The following is a 10,980-nucleotide window of genomic DNA, read 5'->3' on the forward strand; positions in this document are numbered from 1 at the left end:
GTAAAACCATTTAAAGCGAGTAATAAGGCTTTCAAAGGTGTAGGTGACTATAAATGGACTTTTCTTGTCAATGGATGGCTTTTGCTTCACGTTTCTCGAGGTCAACATTCAATTATAATCTGTTTTATGAAAAATGTAAAAAAATTCAACTTAAAATCAGTAATGAGATTATGAAAACGTTTAAGGCAAGTAATTAAGCTATCGAAGGCATGAGTGACTATAAATGACCTTTCTTGTCAATGGATGGCTTTTTCTTCATGTTTCACTAGGTAAACATTCATTTATAACCTTTCGTCATCAAAAATGTAAAACAATTCAACTTAAAATCAATAATGAGATTATAAAAGTATTTAAAACGAGTAATAAGGTTTTCAAAGGCATAAGTGACTATAAATGGACTTTTATTGCCAATAGATGGCTTTGGCTTCACGTTTCTCTAGGTAAACATTTATTTATAACCTTTCTTAACTGAAAACATAGAAAAATTCAACTTAAAATCAATAATGAGATCATAAAACCATTTAAAGCGAGTAGTAAGGCTTTCGAAGCCATAGGTGACTATAAATGGACTTTTCTTGTCAATGGATGGCTGTTGCTTCGCGTTTCTCGAGGTAAACATTCAACGATAATCTGTTTTATGCAAAATGTAAAAAAATTCAACTTAAATCAGTAATGAGATTATAAAACCGTTTAAGGCAAGTACTTAACCAATCGAAGGCATGAGTGACTATAAATGACCTTTCTTATCAATAGATGGCTGTCGCTTCGCGTTTCCCAAGGCAAATATTTAATTACAATCTATTTTAACAAAAAATATAAAAAAATTTGACATAAAACCAATAATGAGATTATAAAACCATTTAAGGCGAGTAATAAGGCTTCTGAAGGCATGAGTGACTATAAATATACTATTCTTGGCAATAGATGGCTTTCGCTTTATGTTTCTCGAGGTAAACATTTATTTATAACCTTTCTTAACTACAAACATAAAAAAATTCAACTTAAAATCAATACTAAGATTATAAAACCACTTAAAGCGAGTAATAAGGCATTCAAAGGTGTAGGTGACTATAAACGGACTTTACTTGTCAATGGATGGCTTTTGCTTCGCGTTTCTCAATGTAAACATTTATTTATAACCTTTCTTAACTTAAAACATAGAATAATTCAACTTAAAATCAATAATAAGATTATAAAACCATTTAAAGCGAGTAATAAGGCTTTCAAAGGCATAGGTGACTGTAAATAGACTTTTCTTGTCAATGGATGGCTTTTGCTTTGCGTTTCTCTAGGTAAACATTTATTTATAACCTTTCTTAACTGAAAACATAGAAAAATTCAACTTAAAATCAATAATGAGATCATAAAACCATTTAAAGCGAGTAATAAGGCTTTCGAAGCCATAGGTGACTATAAATGGACTTTTCTTATCAATGGATGGCTGTTGCTTCGCGTTTCTTGAGGTAAACAATCAACGATAATCTGTTTTATGCAAAATGTAAAAAAATTTAACTTAAATCAGTAATGAGATTATAAAACCGTTTAAGTCAAGTACTTAACCTGTCGAAGGCATGAGTGACTATAAATGACCTTTCTTATCAATAGCTAGCTTTCGCTTCACGTTTCTCGAGGTAAACATTCATTTATAACCTTTCTTCTTCAAAAACATAAAAAAGTTCAACTTAAAATCAATAATGAGATTATAAAACCATTTAAAACGAGTAATAAGACTTTCAAAGGCATAGGTGACTATAAATGGACTTTTGTTGTCAATGGATGGCTTTGGCTTTGCGTTTCTCGAGGCAAACAATTATTTATAACCTTTCTTAACCGAAAACATTAAAAAATTCAACTTAAAATCAATAATTAGATTATAAAACCATTTAAAACGAGTAATAAGGCTTTCAAAGGCATAAGTTACTATAAATGAACTTTTCTTGTCAATGGATGGCTTTGGCTTTGTGTTTCTCGAGGTAAACAATTATTTATAACCTTTCTTAACCAAAAACATAAAAAAATTCAACTTAAAATCAATAATGAGATTATAAAACCATTTAAAGCAAGTAATAAAGCTTTCAAAGGCTTAGGTGACTATAAATGGACTTTTCTTATCAATGGATGGTTTTTGCTTCACGTTTCTCGGGGTAAACATTTATTTGAAACCTTTCTTAACCGAAAACATAAGAAAATTCAACTTAAAATCAGTAATGAGATTATAAAATAATTTAACACATGTAATAAGGCACTCGAAGGCATGAGCGACTATATATGAAACTTTCTTATTAATTGATGGCTTTGGCTTCAAGTTTCCCAAGGCAAATATTTAATTACAATATATTTGAACCAAAAATGCAAAAAAATTCTACATAAAACCAATAATGAGATTATAAAACCATTTAAAGCGAGTAATAAGCCTTTTGAAGGCATGAGTGACTATAAATATACTTTTCTTGACAATAGATGGCTTTCGCTTCACGTTTCTCGAGGTAAATATTTATTTATAACCTTTCTTAACTAAAAACATAGAAAAATTCAACTTAAAATCAATACTAAGATTATAAAACCACTTAAAGCGAGTAATAAGACATTAAAAGGTATAGGTGACTATAAATGGACTTTACCTGTCAATGGATGGCTTTTGCTTCGCGTTTCTCAATGTAAATATTTATTTATAACCTTTCTTAATTGAAAACATAGAAAAACCCAACTTAAAATCAGTAATGAGATTATAAAATCATTTAAAGCGAGTAATAAGGCTTTCAAAGGCGTAGGTGACTATAAATGAACTTTTCTTGTCAATGGATGGCTTTTGCTTCACGTTTCTCGAGGTCAACATTCAATTATAATTTGTTTTATGAAAAATGTAAAAAAATTCAACTTAAAATCAGTAATGAGATTATAAAACCGTTTAAGGCAAGTAATTAAGCTATCGAAGGCATGAGTGACGATAAATGACCTTTCTTGTCAATAGATGGCTTTCGCTTCACGTTTCTCTAGGTAACCATTCATTTATAACCTTTTCTCATCAAAAACGTAAAAAAATTCGACTTAAAATCAACAAAGAGATTATAAAACCATTTAAAACGAGTAATAAGGCTTTTGAAGGTATAGGTGACTATAAATGGACTTTTGTTGTCAATGGATGGCTTTGGCTTTGCGTTTCTCGAGGCAAACATTTATTTATAACCTTTCTTAACCGGAAACATAAAATAATTCAACTTAAAATCAATAATGAGATTATAAAACCATTTAAAGCGAGTAATAAGGCTTTCAAAAGCATAGGTGAATATAAATGGACTTTTCTTGTCAATGAATGACTTTTACTTTGCATTTCTTGAGGTAAACATTTATTTATAACCTTTCTTACACGAAAACATAAAAAAATTCAACTTAAAATCAATAATGAGATTGTAAAACCATTTAAAGCGAGTAATAAGGCTTTCAAAGGTGTAGGTGACTATAAATGGACTTTTCTTGTCAATGGATGGCTTTTGCTTCACGTTTCTCGAGGTCAACATTCAATTATAATCTGTTTTATGAAAAATGTAAAAAAATTCAACTTAAAATCAGTAATGAGATTATGAAAACGTTTAAGGCAAGTAATTAAGCTATCGAAGGCATGAGTGACTATAAATGACCTTTCTTGTCAATGGATGGCTTTTTCTTCATGTTTCACTAGGTAAACATTCATTTATAACCTTTCTTCATCAAAAATGTAAAACAATTCAACTTAAAATCAATAATGAGATTATAAAAGTATTTAAAACGAGTAATAAGGTTTTCAAAGGCATAAGTGACTATAAATGGACTTTTATTGCCAATAGATGGCTTTGGCTTCACGTTTCTCTAGGTAAACATTTATTTATAACCTTTCTTAACTGAAAACATAGAAAAATTCAACTTAAAATCAATAATGAGATCATAAAACCATTTAAAGCGAGTAGTAAGGCTTTCGAAGCCATAGGTGACTATAAATGGACTTTTCTTGTCAATGGATGGCTGTTGCTTCGCGTTTCTCGAGGTAAACATTCAACGATAATCTGTTTTATGCAAAATGTAAAAAAATTCAACTTAAATCAGTAATGAGATTATAAAACCGTTTAAGGCAAGTACTTAACCAATCGAAGGCATGAGTGACTATAAATGACCTTTCTTATCAATAGATGGCTGTCGCTTCGCGTTTCCCAAGGCAAATATTTAATTACAATCTATTTTAACAAAAAATATAAAAAAATTTGACATAAAACCAATAATGAGATTATAAAACCATTTAAGGCGAGTAATAAGGCTTCTGAAGGCATGAGTGACTATAAATATACTATTCTTGGCAATAGATGGCTTTCGCTTTATGTTTCTCGAGGTAAACATTTATTTATAACCTTTCTTAACTACAAACATAAAAAAATTCAACTTAAAATCAATACTAAGATTATAAAACCACTTAAAGCGAGTAATAAGGCATTCAAAGGTGTAGGTGACTATAAACGGACTTTACTTGTCAATGGATGGCTTTTGCTTCGCGTTTCTCAATGTAAACATTTATTTATAACCTTTCTTAACTTAAAACATAGAATAATTCAACTTAAAATCAATAATAAGATTATAAAACCATTTAAAGCGAGTAATAAGGCTTTCAAAGGCATAGGTGACTGTAAATAGACTTTTCTTGTCAATGGATGGCTTTTGCTTTGCGTTTCTCTAGGTAAACATTTATTTATAACCTTTCTTAACTGAAAACATAGAAAAATTCAACTTAAAATCAATAATGAGATCATAAAACCATTTAAAGCGAGTAATAAGGCTTTCGAAGCCATAGGTGACTATAAATGGACTTTTCTTATCAATGGATGGCTGTTGCTTCGCGTTTCTTGAGGTAAACAATCAACGATAATCTGTTTTATGCAAAATGTAAAAAAATTTAACTTAAATCAGTAATGAGATTATAAAACCGTTTAAGTCAAGTACTTAACCTGTCGAAGGCATGAGTGACTATAAATGACCTTTCTTATCAATAGCTAGCTTTCGCTTCACGTTTCTCGAGGTAAACATTCATTTATAACCTTTCTTCTTCAAAAACATAAAAAAGTTCAACTTAAAATCAATAATGAGATTATAAAACCATTTAAAACGAGTAATAAGACTTTCAAAGGCATAGGTGACTATAAATGGACTTTTGTTGTCAATGGATGGCTTTGGCTTTGCGTTTCTCGAGGCAAACAATTATTTATAACCTTTCTTAACCGAAAACATTAAAAAATTCAACTTAAAATCAATAATTAGATTATAAAACCATTTAAAACGAGTAATAAGGCTTTCAAAGGCATAAGTTACTATAAATGAACTTTTCTTGTCAATGGATGGCTTTGGCTTTGTGTTTCTCGAGGTAAACAATTATTTATAACCTTTCTTAACCAAAAACATAAAAAAATTCAACTTAAAATCAATAATGAGATTATAAAACCATTTAAAGCAAGTAATAAAGCTTTCAAAGGCTTAGGTGACTATAAATGGACTTTTCTTATCAATGGATGGTTTTTGCTTCACGTTTCTCGGGGTAAACATTTATTTGAAACCTTTCTTAACCGAAAACATAAGAAAATTCAACTTAAAATCAGTAATGAGATTATAAAATAATTTAACACATGTAATAAGGCACTCGAAGGCATGAGCGACTATATATGAAACTCTCTTATTAATTGATGGCTTTGGCTTCAAGTTTCCCAAGGCAAATATTTAATTACAATATATTTGAACCAAAAATGCAAAAAAATTCTACATAAAACCAATAATGAGATTATAAAACCATTTAAAGCGAGTAATAAGCCTTTTGAAGGCATGAGTGACTATAAATATACTTTTCTTGACAATAGATGGCTTTCGCTTCACGTTTCTCGAGGTAAATATTTATTTATAACCTTTCTTAACTAAAAACATAGAAAAATTCAACTTAAAATCAATACTAAGATTATAAAACCACTTAAAGCGAGTAATAAGACATTAAAAGGTATAGGTGACTATAAATGGACTTTACCTGTCAATGGATGGCTTTTGCTTCGCGTTTCTCAATGTAAATATTTATTTATAACCTTTCTTAATTGAAAACATAGAAAAACCCAACTTAAAATCAGTAATGAGATTATAAAATCATTTAAAGCGAGTAATAAGGCTTTCAAAGGCGTAGGTGACTATAAATGAACTTTTCTTGTCAATGGATGGCTTTTGCTTCACGTTTCTCGAGGTCAACATTCAATTATAATTTGTTTTATGAAAAATGTAAAAAAATTCAACTTAAAATCAGTAATGAGATTATAAAACCGTTTAAGGCAAGTAATTAAGCTATCGAAGGCATGAGTGACGATAAATGACCTTTCTTGTCAATAGATGGCTTTCGCTTCACGTTTCTCTAGGTAACCATTCATTTATAACCTTTTCTCATCAAAAACGTAAAAAAATTCGACTTAAAATCAACAAAGAGATTATAAAACCATTTAAAACGAGTAATAAGGCTTTTGAAGGTATAGGTGACTATAAATGGACTTTTGTTGTCAATGGATGGCTTTGGCTTTGCGTTTCTCGAGGCAAACATTTATTTATAACCTTTCTTAACCGGAAACATAAAATAATTCAACTTAAAATCAATAATGAGATTATAAAACCATTTAAAGCGAGTAATAAGGCTTTCAAAAGCATAGGTGAATATAAATGGACTTTTCTTGTCAATGAATGACTTTTACTTTGCATTTCTTGAGGTAAACATTTATTTATAACCTTTCTTACACGAAAACATAAAAAAATTCAACTTAAAATCAATAATGAGATTGTAAAACCATTTAAAGCGAGTAATAAGGCTTTCAAAGGTGTAGGTGACTATAAATGGACTTTTCTTGTCAATGGATGGCTTTTGCTTCACGTTTCTCGAGGTCAACATTCAATTATAATCTGTTTTATGAAAAATGTAAAAAAATTCAACTTAAAATCAGTAATGAGATTATGAAAACGTTTAAGGCAAGTAATTAAGCTATCGAAGGCATGAGTGACTATAAATGACCTTTCTTGTCAATGGATGGCTTTTTCTTCATGTTTCACTAGGTAAACATTCATTTATAACCTTTCTTCATCAAAAATGTAAAACAATTCAACTTAAAATCAATAATGAGATTATAAAAGTATTTAAAACGAGTAATAAGGTTTTCAAAGGCATAAGTGACTATAAATGGACTTTTATTGCCAATAGATGGCTTTGGCTTCACGTTTCTCTAGGTAAACATTTATTTATAACCTTTCTTAACTGAAAACATAGAAAAATTCAACTTAAAATCAATAATGAGATCATAAAACCATTTAAAGCGAGTAGTAAGGCTTTCGAAGCCATAGGTGACTATAAATGGACTTTTCTTGTCAATGGATGGCTGTTGCTTCGCGTTTCTCGAGGTAAACATTCAACGATAATCTGTTTTATGCAAAATGTAAAAAAATTCAACTTAAATCAGTAATGAGATTATAAAACCGTTTAAGGCAAGTACTTAACCAATCGAAGGCATGAGTGACTATAAATGACCTTTCTTATCAATAGATGGCTGTCGCTTCGCGTTTCCCAAGGCAAATATTTAATTACAATCTATTTTAACAAAAAATATAAAAAAATTTGACATAAAACCAATAATGAGATTATAAAACCATTTAAGGCGAGTAATAAGGCTTCTGAAGGCATGAGTGACTATAAATATACTATTCTTGGCAATAGATGGCTTTCGCTTTATGTTTCTCGAGGTAAACATTTATTTATAACCTTTCTTAACTACAAACATAAAAAAATTCAACTTAAAATCAATACTAAGATTATAAAACCACTTAAAGCGAGTAATAAGGCATTCAAAGGTGTAGGTGACTATAAACGGACTTTACTTGTCAATGGATGGCTTTTGCTTCGCGTTTCTCAATGTAAACATTTATTTATAACCTTTCTTAACTTAAAACATAGAATAATTCAACTTAAAATCAATAATAAGATTATAAAACCATTTAAAGCGAGTAATAAGGCTTTCAAAGGCATAGGTGACTGTAAATAGACTTTTCTTGTCAATGGATGGCTTTTGCTTTGCGTTTCTCTAGGTAAACATTTATTTATAACCTTTCTTAACTGAAAACATAGAAAAATTCAACTTAAAATCAATAATGAGATCATAAAACCATTTAAAGCGAGTAATAAGGCTTTCGAAGCCATAGGTGACTATAAATGGACTTTTCTTATCAATGGATGGCTGTTGCTTCGCGTTTCTTGAGGTAAACAATCAACGATAATTTGTTTTATGCAAAATGTAAAAAAATTTAACTTAAATCAGTAATGAGATTATAAAACCGTTTAAGTCAAGTACTTAACCTGTCGAAGGCATGAGTGACTATAAATGACCTTTCTTATCAATAGCTGGCTTTCGCTTCACGTTTCTCGAGGTAAACATTCATTTATAACCTTTCTTCTTCAAAAACATAAAAAAGTTCAACTTAAAATCAATAATGAGATTATAAAACCATTTAAAACGAGTAATAAGACTTTCAAAGGCATAGGTGACTATAAATGGACTTTTGTTGTCAATGGATGGCTTTGGCTTTGCGTTTCTCGAGGCAAACAATTATTTATAACCTTTCTTAACCGAAAACATTAAAAAATTCAACTTAAAATCAATAATTAGATTATAAAACCATTTAAAACGAGTAATAAGGCTTTCAAAGGCATAAGTTACTATAAATGAACTTTTCTTGTCAATGGATGGCTTTGGCTTTGTGTTTCTCGAGGTAAACAATTATTTATAACCTTTCTTAACCAAAAACATAAAAAAATTCAACTTAAAATCAATAATGAGATTATAAAACCATTTAAAGCAAGTAATAAAGCTTTCAAAGGCTTAGGTGACTATAAATGGACTTTTCTTATCAATGGATGGTTTTTGCTTCACGTTTCTCGGGGTAAACATTTATTTGAAACCTTTCTTAACCGAAAACATAAGAAAATTCAACTTAAAATCAGTAATGAGATTATAAAATAATTTAACACATGTAATAAGGCACTCGAAGGCATGAGCGACTATATATGAAACTTTCTTATTAATTGATGGCTTTGGCTTCAAGTTTCCCAAGGCAAATATTTAATTACAATCTATTTGAACCAAAAATGCAAAAAAATTCTACATAAAACCAATAATGAGATTATAAAACCATTTAAAGCGAGTAATAAGCCTTTTGAAGGCATGAGTGACTATAAATATACTTTTCTTGACAATAGATGGCTTTCGCTTCACGTTTCTCGAGGTAAACATTTATTTATAACCTTTCTTAACTAAAAACATAGAAAAATTCAACTTAAAATCAATACTAAGATTATAAAACCACTTAAAGCGAGTAATAAGGCATTAAAAGGTATAGGTGACTATAAATAGACTTTACCTGTCAATGGATGGCTTTTGCTTCGCGTTTCTCAATGTAAATATTTATTTATAACCTTTCTTAATTGAAAACATAGAAAAACCCAACTTAAAATCAATAATGAGATTATAAAATCATTTAAAGCGAGTAATAAGGCTTTCAAAGGCGTAGGTGACTATAAATGAACTTTTCTTGTCAATGGATGGCTTTTGCTTCACGTTTCTCGAGGTCAACATTCAATTATAATTTGTTTTATGAAAAATGTAAAAAAATTCAACTTAAAATCAGTAATGAGATTATAAAACCGTTTAAGGCAAGTAATTAAGCTATCGAAGGCATGAGTGACGATAAATGACCTTTCTTGTCAATAGATGGCTTTCGCTTCACGTTTCTCTAGGTAACCATTCATTTATAACCTTTCCTCATCAAAAACGTAAAAAAATTCAACTTAAAATCAACAAAGAGATTATAAAACCATTTAAAACGAGTAATAAGGCTTTTGAAGGCATAGGTGACTATAAATGGACTTTTGTTTTCAATGGATGGCTTTGGCTTTGCGTTTCTCGTGGCAAACATCTATTTAAAACCTTTCTTAACCGAAAACTTAAAATAATTCAACTTAAAATCAATAATAACATTATAAAACCATTTAAAGCGAGTAATAAGGCTTTCAAAAGCATAGGTGAATATAAATGGACTTTTCTTATCAATGAATGACTTTTACTTTGCATTTCTTGAGGTAAACATTTATTTATAACCTTTCTTATACGAAAACATAAAAAAATTCAACTTAAAATCAATAATGAGATTATAAAACCATTTAAAGCGAGTAATAAGGCTTTCAAAGGCGTAGGTGACTATAAATGGACTTTTCTTGTCAATAGATGGCTTTTGCTTCACGTTTCTCGAGGTCAACATTCAATTATAATCTGTTTTATGAAAAATGTAAAAAAATTCAACTTAAAATCAGTAATGAGATTATGAAAACGTTTAAGGCAAGTAATTAAGCTATCGAAGGCATGAGTGACTATAAATGACATTTCTTGTCAATGGATGGCTTTTGCTTCACGTTTCACTAGGTAAACATTCATTTATAACCTTTCTTCATCAAAAATGTAAAACAATTCAACTTAAAATCAATAATGAGATTATAAAAGTATTTAAAACGAGTAATAAGGTTTTCAAAGGCATAAGTGACTATAAATGGACTTTTATTGCCAATAGATGGCTTTGGCTTTGCGTTTCCCGAGGCAAACATTTATTTATAACCTTTCTTAATCGAAAACATAAAATAATTCAACTTAAAATCAATAATGAGATTATAAAACCATTTAAAGCGAGTAATAAGGCTTTCCAAGCCATAGGTGACTATAAATCGACTTTTCTTGTCAAAGAATGGCTTTTGCTTCATGTTTCTTGAGGTAAACATTCAATTATAATCTGTTTTATGAAAAATGTAAAAAAATTCAACTTAAATCAGTAATGAGATTATAAAACCGTTTAAGGCAAGTACTTAACCTGTCGAAGGCATGAGTGACTATAAATGACCTTTCTTATCAA

Source organism: Theobroma cacao, chromosome 4 (genome assembly GCF_053813885.1).
Source record: "Theobroma cacao isolate CCN51 chromosome 4, ASM5381388v1, whole genome shotgun sequence".
NCBI lineage: Eukaryota > Viridiplantae > Streptophyta > Magnoliopsida > Malvales > Malvaceae > Theobroma > Theobroma cacao.